At 44.5% G+C, this 9,598-nt stretch overlaps 1 long non-coding RNA gene across 5 annotated transcripts; it reads left to right on the top strand.

Annotated features, from left to right (window-relative positions):
- The first annotated feature begins 6,810 nt into the window (after positions 1-6,810).
- On the top strand, positions 6,811-8,144 carry LOC126991382 (uncharacterized). Of its 5 annotated transcripts, XR_007745457.1 has the most exons (3): positions 6,990-7,134; positions 7,271-7,406; positions 7,475-7,697. It is a non-coding gene; the product is annotated as an uncharacterized LOC126991382 (long non-coding RNA). The 5 variants fall into 5 exon arrangements; XR_007745458.1 differs by having other exon boundaries at positions 6,811-7,066; positions 7,271-8,144; XR_007745460.1 differs by having other exon boundaries at positions 6,811-7,066; positions 7,339-8,144.
- The last annotated feature ends 1,454 nt before the right edge of the window (positions 8,145-9,598 follow it).

The following is a 9,598-nucleotide window of genomic DNA, read 5'->3' on the forward strand; positions in this document are numbered from 1 at the left end:
CCTTACGATGGTAAACTCTGGAACAGCCTTCCTTCATCTGTATTTCCTCCTGCCTACGACTTGAACTCTTTCAAGAGGAGGGTATCAGGACACCTCTCCTCCCGAAATTGACTTCTCTTTCGGCCACTCCTCTCTAATCTTTTTAGAGGCAGTAAGTAGCGGGCTTTTTTTTCCATTGTTGTTGTTTTTTTAGGCCCTTGAGCTGTCTCCTTTGCTGTAAAAAAAAAAAATCTATATAGCTCCTAATGACCCTGTAGACCCTGAATATCTCTAAAAGGCTTTGTAAGGTAAAACTATGAATATCTTTGCAAGGCTTTAAATGGCTTATTGTGGATCTTGTAAGTGGCTCTGCATGGTTATGCTTCGCTCTATGAGACTGAATGGCATTATGTTGCTCGTAAGGCTCTGCATGTCTCTCCGTGGCTCACCTCTCTCTCGCCGTCTCCATTTTATCCGTGCACACACACACACACACACACACACACACACTGTGACACACACCGCTCCGGTACCTCAGTGGTAAAGCCCTGCCCAGCCAGGCTTCACGGTCTGGCAGACGGAGGTTCGAACCACGCTCAGGCCGGGAATTTTGCACTGACAAGGATCGGTTACTGCTCCCCCCCCCCCCTTGAGCAAGCGGGATGGGGTGTGTGGTGTGTGAAGGTCCCGACAGTACCCAGAGATCGACTAATGAGCCTTGCTCCAATCAGGAGGGTATTTGCTGACGATGACGAGTCCAGCTCGTGATCAGGCCGTGGGTGAATCACACACACACACACACACACACACACACACACACACACACACACACACACACACACACACACACACACACACACACACACTCTCTCTCTCTCTCTCTCTCTCTCTCTCTCTCTCTCTCTCTCTCTCTCTCTCTCTCTCTCTCTCTCTCTCTCTCTCTCTCTCTCTCTCTCTTTAGCCACCATCTCAAGTCCTTTTCCGGTGTCCCCACCCCCCCTCACCGCCTTCCCCTCGGCCTCGCATCACCCCACGTGTCGCTCAGGTCAGCTGAGGTCAGAACCGTCACCTTTTGTTCCGAAATTGACTTTAATCTACCAGAAAATCAGGATCATCCGTATTTACTGATGCTTCGGATGGAAGAAGGCGATGGAAGGAAAAGGGATGAAGCTAAGTTTTGCGCCTGTGGTGGTGATGTTGGTGTTGGAGACAACTTGGAAACATGGAAGAGCAGGCACCAGAAATTTTCTTGCCTCATTTCGAAGCTGCCTGTTTTATGGATTTAATCAACCACTTGAGTAACCTGCAGAACATATTGAGGCACTTTTTTTAACGTAAGCGGGGGTAAACGTTCAGTTCACCTTTGACGCAGTAAAGTGACGATCAAAGCGATTTTAAGAGAAGTTGATAGGTTTCGCACTAACTACTTCTGCAGGAAGGATGTTTCAGTGGCGGCTGACTATTCGAGACATAACTACTGCCGATGTCTGTGCTGCATCGCCTCGCTTGAATTGTTTGATCATTGTTATTAGTTTTCGGGAGGAGGAGGAGGGGTGCAAGTTTATGGAGGAAAGAAGAAGAACAAGGGAAGGCGGTGGCTGAGTGGTCAGTGTGCGACCATGTAGTCCTGGAGACCCCGGGTTCAAGTTACTCCCGCTGCTCCAAGCTGATAATTATCATTCATCGCCGAGTAGCCGAACGCAACACAGACCCTATAGCGAAGCTCTCTCAAAAGGGTCAAGTGGAGCTCCGGGGTCCAGCATGACCCAGGCAAAAATGACGCCACTATAAAGTACCTGCCTGCTCCACTAACTGGCTGGGGCCGCCCAACAGGGCACACGATAAAAGTATCGGCGCTACAGTCCCAACGTTGAAAAAAAAAAAAGGACGAGAGCGGAGCCGAGGTGGCAGAGCAGGAAAGTGAGAATGAGAAGGACGGAAACGAAGACGAGGAGAGCAAAGAGGAGTGGGAAGACGAGGAGGAAGAGGTCCAGTAGTATATTGAACACACACACACACACACACACACACACACACACACACACACACACACGCACGCACGCACGCACGCACGCACGCACGCACGCACGCACGCACGCACGCACGCTCGCTCGCTCGCTCGCTCTCTCTCTCTCTCTCTCTCTCTCTCTCTCTCTCTCTCTCTCTCTCTCTCTCTCTCTCTCTCTCTCTCTCTCTCTCTCTCTCTCTCTCTCTCTCTCTCTCTCTCTCTCACTAGTGGCGTCCCTCAGGGCTCGGTTCTTGGCCCAGTGCTCTTCATTATTTACATCAACGATGTGGATGTTGGACTCAATAATCGCATTAGTAAATTTGCAGACGACACAAAGATTGGTAACTCGGTTCTCACTGACGAAGACAGGCAAAGCTTCCAAGAGGATTTGCACAAAATTTCAGCTTGGTCGGATAGATGGGAGATGCCCTTTAACGTAGACAAGTGCCAGGTCCTTCAAGTTGGAACAGGAAATAAGAAGTTCGATTACGAAATGTGCGGCGTTAAACTCACAAGCGTTCAATGCGTTAAGGACCTGGGGGTCAAAATCGCATCAAACCTCAAATTCTCACAGCAATGCATCGATGCAGCAAATAAAGCGAACAGAATGTTGGGCTTCATTAAAAGAAACTTTTTATTCAAGAATAAAGATGTAATACTTCCGCTCTACAAAAGTTTAGTCAGACCCCACTTGGAATATGCGGTACAGTTTTGGTCTCCCCACCATGCAAAGGACATTGCTAAATTAGAAGGTGTTCAGCGTCGGGCAACAAAAATGATCCCTTCCTTGCGCAACAAATCCTACGAAGAAAGACTTTCCACCCTTAACATGTTCTCTCTTGAGAAACGTCGCCTCCGAGGAAAACTGATCGAATGTTTTAAAATACTTAATGGTTTCACGAATGTAGACAGAACAAAATTGTTTATGATCGATGACACTTTGCGAACGAGGAACAATGGCATAAAACTCAAATGTAGACAAGTAAATTCAGACTGCACCAAATTTTTCTTCACCAACGTTGTAGTGCGAGAATGGAATAAGCTCCCACCGTCAGTGGTCCAGTGTAACACGATTGACTCCTATAAAAACAAGCTCGACCGTCACTTCCTTGAACTTAATATTAACTAGAGTAGAAATGCAACGTTTTGGAGCCATCTGCTTAATGTAGAATCACTTAGGTTTAAGGACAGGCCACTTAGTCTGGACCTTGGGGTCTGTGTGGTCTGATTTTCTGTGTAAATCTATGTAAATCTCTCTCTCTGCACTTCCTGGAATTTTAGAATTTCTTTGCACACACACACACACACACACACACACACACACACACACACACACACACACACACACACACACACACACACACACACACACAAGGTATAACTGAATATGCGAGAGAGAGAGAGAGAGAGAGAGAGAGAGAGAGAGAGAGAGAGAGAGAGAGAGAGAGAGAGAGAGAGAGAGAGAGAGAGAGAGAGAGAGAGAGAGAGAGAGAGAGAGAGAGAGAGAGAGAGAGAGAGAGAGAGAGAGAGAGAGAGAGAGAGAGAGAGAGAAGGACAGGGAAATTAATGTAAAATGATGTTTCTAAGCCTTGAAACGAAGTGAAGTCTACGGAGGTGGAAGCGGGGCAGTAGGGGAGAAGTAGGAGGGGATGTACAAGGCGCGTCCACACCAGGAATCTTTGTATGACAACAATGTATCCCAGACGTTTCCCAAGTGTTTTGGTAAACCACTGGGATACATTTGAATACCCTTGGGAAATAATGTTTCCTGTCCACACCTCAGGGTTGTTCTCAGGATGTCGGTGTGTGCGGATACTGCTGCAATGGCCTCTGTGTTTTATTTATTATTGCACTCACTGGAGAGCAAGAAGAAGACAAGGAAACACGTATGGGTGAGGTAGTTTATAGAAAGTTGAGCATTACAGAATGACTTACTTTTGGCGGAGCCGAGAGTTAATAGAGCAGGGTTTAATTAATTAATAATTTTCTGGGAAGGTCAACCACTGATTTTGAAGAACTATTATGAACGGTGGCTCCCAACACACCACGAATCGATACCAGGCACAGAAAAGCCATTCCAGCTCCCACAAGCCTGCAGCTATAATCTGACAGGCGGAGATCCTTTTACGAGTCTCATTAACACCTTCGAAATGTCAAAGCTGAGTTTCCATACAAACTTTCCTGGTGTGGGCGGTCCTGAGAAACAGTTGGGAAGTATTTGAGATTAAAATTTTGTTTTCCATCCTGGATGGAAAACATGAGAAACTTTTGCGCGCTCGGGCGTACGTATATGCAGGTGTGGGTGTATATGTATATGTAAATATGTATATATGTGTGTGTGTGTGTGTGTGTGTGTGTGTGTGTATATATATATATATATATATATATATATATATATATATATATATATATATATATATATATATATATATATATATATATATATATATATATATATATAGATATAGTCACACACACACACACACACACACACATCTATAATTAGCTAAACATTGAAGTATGTGAATGAATGATAATTATAATCCCAATCCCTTTTCCCTGTCAGTGAGGTGTGGGATATGTCTCTATCCCCGCACCCCTGAGGGAGGTCACCAGAGGTGGATCAAATACAATTGTATTTGTATGTGAATTGCATTTAAATACAATTTTAATGTTTTTTTTTTGTGTGTATTTGTATTTTGACATCCAGAGAAAAAAGTATTTTGTATTTGTATTTGTATTTTGGCACCCAGAAAAAAAGTATTTTGTATTTGTATTTGTATTTTGGCACCCAGAAAAAAAAGTATTTTGTATTTGTATTTATATTTCGAGTCAAAACCATTTGAGGAGGATAAATACTGTTAAGGAAATAGAAAAAGAAATAATGTTAAGCCGCGTTAAGGCGGAGGAGGAAACGGATGAAGGTTGAAGGCGAAGGAGGAAAGGATTAACGTTAGATCACGGGGAAAGCGGAGTAAGGAGAACATTAAGGTTGAAGGCGGAGGAGGAAAAAGATTAAGGGTGGGGAGTAAGGAGGAAATTAACCTCAGGTCACATGGCGGAGGAGTATGAGAGGGTTTAGGGAGCTACTGAGGGATGGGTGGCTCGGAAGAAGGATCCGCCCGCAAAAATGTGTGACGTCACGGAAATGGGAGGCATAGGGGATGAGATGTGAGTGAAGACGACGAGAGAGACAGTAAACCGATCTACTGCTTTAACTTGGCATATGCTCTACAGTCACCAATCAAAAAGAGGTTGCATCCATTTCTTGAGCGGACTGATGTCATTGCCGCAGCTGTCATGGACCCCAGGTTTAAGCTGGCATGGATGCCATGTAAGAAAATGCAAAAGGAAAAGGTTTCCAAGATTGTGGACCTAATTATTTCCGAGTCAACTCAGTCGACCTTGAAGAAGAAAACATTTCGAGAGAGTGAGCCTTTCGTCTTTTCGGCTGGCATGAGTGCAACACGACCTCGTTTTTTGCCTACATGCCTCCAGCTGGGCAAATGATGGCAAGTGCATCAACAAATGACAATACAGTGGTGAAGGCAGAACTTGAAACGTACCTAGAAGAAGGTGTTTTGCCTTTTGATGTCAATCCACTGAGGTACTGGCGTGATGCAAAAAGCTTCAAAAAATTGAAGCACTTTGCCAAGAATATTCTAGGGTGCTGTGCAACAACATGGACGCCCCGGGAAGCATGTCACATCCACGAACATAAAAAAAAGTCCCCGCAGAGAAATTAAACAGCTGTCGTGATGATAACAGAAAAAGAGCAAAGGGCGGGAGGCGAGGGGGATGAAAGGGATGGAGGGAGATGAAGGGGAGGGAGAATGGAAAGGAAAGGGGGCTGGTGAAGAAGTTTGAAAGAAATATATGTATAGAGAGCAAGGATGAAAGAAAGGGAGAAATAGAATGAAATAAAGAAGAGAAAAATATAGAGGAACAGACGACTAAAGAGAAGTGGCAACCCAATACAAATGTTAGGAAACTTTAGTGAGTCAACACGCTCACTGGTGTTCTCCCTCAGCAGGTGTGTGAATGCAATGTACCTGAAAGACGTTAATTGGTGAACCAATTCTTACTATGTAAAATCAATCATTCAGTCAATCAGAGAAAGAAAATATAATTAAAAAGAAAAATTGGAAGAAAGAAAGAAAAGGGAAATGGATGCTGCGCCGGAAGCCGCGGCGAGGATTCCTTATGATGCTTGTGCGCGTCCCCGAGGCCCATCGGTCCTTCATCCAAGAACCGATAAACGCGGTGACCGGCGCCTTCACGGCATTTATGATTAATTTTATAATCCAGTCTGGTAGTTTTAAGAAGCGAGTTCTTGCATCCGCCCTATTCGAATCGGCGGGGCGGTGGAGCGCCAGCGAGCCCAAGGTCTCCCTGGCGAGCATGGCAGGACTGGAGGGCTCCGCCTAGGCGTCCATCGGGACCCCGACGGAGGTGCCAGAGATCTTTCGGCAACGCCGGGCAGGTGGGGCTCGTTAGCCGTGGTAGGCAATCTGCCTAGGAGAGCAAACTCCGAACAACAAACCCGGGCAGGTGAGATTCGTTAGCCGTGGTAGGCAATTCACCTAGGAGAGCAAACTCCGAACAACAAACCCGGGCAGGTGAGGTTCGTTAGCCGTGGTAGGCAATTCACCTAGGAGAGCAAACTCCGAACAATAAACCCGGGCAGGTTGGGCTCGTGAGCCGTCATAGGTAATACACCTAGGAGAGCAAACTCCGATTACAAACCCGGGCAGGTGGAGGTCGTTAGCGAAAGCAATTCATCTAGGAGAGCAAACTCCGATTACAAACCCGGGCAGGTGGAGGTCGTTAGCGAAAGCAATTCATCTAGGAGAGCAAACTCCGATTACAAACCCGGGCAGGTGGAGGTCGTTAGCGAAAGCAGTTCACCTAGGAGAGCAAACTCCGATTACAAACCCGGGCAGGTGAGGTTCGTTAGCCGTGGTAGGCAATTCACCTAGGAGAGCAAACTCCGAACAATAAACCCGGGCAGGTTGGGCTCGTGAGCCGTCATAGGTAATACACCTAGGAGAGCAAACTCCGAACAATAAACCCGGGCAGGTTGGGCTCGTGAGCCGTCATAGGTAATACACCTAGGAGAGCAAACTCCGATCATAAAACCCGGGCAGGTTGGGCTCGTGAGCCGTCATAGGTAATACACCTAGGAGAGCAAACTCCGATCAGAAAACCCGGGCAGGTTGGGCTCGTGAGCCGTCATAGGTAATATACCCAGGAGAGCAAACTCCATACATAAAACCCGGGCAGGTGGAGCTCGTCAGCCGTGGTGGGCAATCTGCCTAGGAGAGCAAACTCCGAACAATAAACCCGGGCAGGTGGAGCTCGTCAGCCGTGGTAGGCAGTCTGCCTAGGAGAGCAAACTCCGAACAATAAACCCGGGCAGGTGGAGCTCGTCAGCCGTGGTAGGCAGTCTGCCTAGGAGAGCAAACTTCGAACAATAAACCCGGGCAGGTGGAGCTCGTCAGCCGTGGTAGGCAGTCTGCCTAGGAGAGCAAACTCCGAACAATAAACCCGGGCAGGTGGAGCTCGTCAGCCGTGGTAGGCAGTCTGCCTAGGAGAGCAAACTCCGAACAATAAACCGGGGCTTGTGGTGCTCGTTAGATGTCGTAGACAATCCACGTGATGGGAACACCAAAGAAAAGGAAAATAAAAAGGAACACCAGAAAAAGGAAAATATAGTAACAAAACATCAAGAAAATAAAATAAAAAACACAGATCATCCACCTTCAGGCCCTAACATCTCCAAAATTATGGGTGAGTCTTTTCTGGGGAGAAAGAGGCTCATCCAGACCAAAGAACATCAAATAGGGATGATATAGAAAGGAACACCAAAAAATGGGAAAAAGAGAGAAAAACATCGCAAAAGAAAAGTAACAACAATAACAGAACAACGTCAAGAAAAGTAACATACAAAGAAACATCATCCACCATTCGGCCCCAAACTAACATCACCAAAATTATGGGTGGGTCTTTTCTGGGGAGAAAGAGGCTCATCCAGACCAAAGAACATCAAAGAGGGATGATATAGAAAAGAACACCAAAAAATAGGGGAAAAAAGAACAAAAAAACATCGCAAAAGAAAAGTAACAGCAATAACAGAACAACATCAAGAAAAGTAACATACAAAGAAACATCATCCACCATTCGGCCCCAAACTAACATCACCAAAATTATGGGTGGGTCTCTTCTGGGAAGAAAGCGGCTCACCCAGACCAATGAACATCAACAAGAGGATGATATGAAATAAAAGAACATCAAAAAAGAAAAACAACAGCAAGAAAACAAAGAAAAATATAAAGAAAAGAAAAGGAAAAAGAAACAAAAAGAAAAAAAACACCAAAATAAAATAAAACAAAAACAAAAAAATAATCCAAATAAATAAATAAATAAACAAAATACAGAATACAGTAAAATTAACGAACTAACTACTTCAAACTGTCTAACTATTAAACTACCTATCTAACTACCTATTTAACTAAGGGTACTACGTATACAAGGGTACTATTGGACTACCTATTAAATAACTAACTATCAAATCATCTAACGATCGAACATGTATTTGTCTGACTCTTTATCTATTTATCTGCATAGCTATCTATCATTATGTTTATCAATCCATCTTTTTTTTTCTTTTTGCAGTTAAGGAAGCAGCTCAAGGGCAAAAGTAGATAAATAAATAAAAAATCCGCATAAATAAAAATAAGTTCTATCTCTATATCTTTTATTTGTTTATTTGTTTATCTTATTTGTTCATCTTATTTATTTGTTTACTTATCTAGTCCGTCATCAGTCATGGTCAGTTCTACCTACACGTTTTCCTGCCACAATTTTTTTTTCATTGTGTAGTCCTTAGTTCCGGTCCGACCTTGAGCTGGAAGGGAAGGACGGGGGCAGGGAGGCAAGAAGAGGGAGGGAGGGAGGGGGGAGGTAGGACAGAGTAATAGGAAGAATTTGGATTATAATGGTTCCCCCCCCTCCCCCTCTGCAGCCAAAAAATAAAACGAAGAAAAGCGTCAAGTAAAAAAAATAAAATAATAAATGGTAGCTAACAATGATAAAGAGTTTGCTAAAAAAAAATGGAAATCGATGAGGTAAAGACTTGGCAGTTTTCTTGTCTTTCTTTTTTTTTCAACACAGAAGACAGAAAGCTCAAGGGCCAAAATAAGAGGATACAGAAAAAAAAAAAAGATCGCTACGTCGCTGCTCCCCAATCTTTATCCTTTTGATTATTTGTGTTTTGAATGTGGCAGAGTAAGAGACTTTGTATAACTACCGATATTTGTACTCTTCCGGGTATACCCCATTCACGGTGCTCAATAATGATGATAACAGTATAGCAGCAAGTAGTACGCAGTAGCTAGCGAGGCGGCACATTTCTTAAACTTCGTCGAGCGTTTAAAACTCATTCTCCGTTCTCTATTGTTACGTACTTTACAGAGAGAGAGAGAGAGAGAGAGAGAGAGAGAGAGAGAGAGAGAATAGCAGGGGTGAGGAAAGAGTGGGAATACGCGTTTCAGTCCTGATTAAGTGTGTGTGTGTGTGTGTGTGTGTCCTTGAAAAAAAACTGAACCTTTT

This window comes from Eriocheir sinensis, unplaced genomic scaffold (assembly GCF_024679095.1).
Source record: "Eriocheir sinensis breed Jianghai 21 unplaced genomic scaffold, ASM2467909v1 Scaffold268, whole genome shotgun sequence".
Classification (NCBI taxonomy): Eukaryota; Metazoa; Arthropoda; class Malacostraca; order Decapoda; family Varunidae; genus Eriocheir; species Eriocheir sinensis.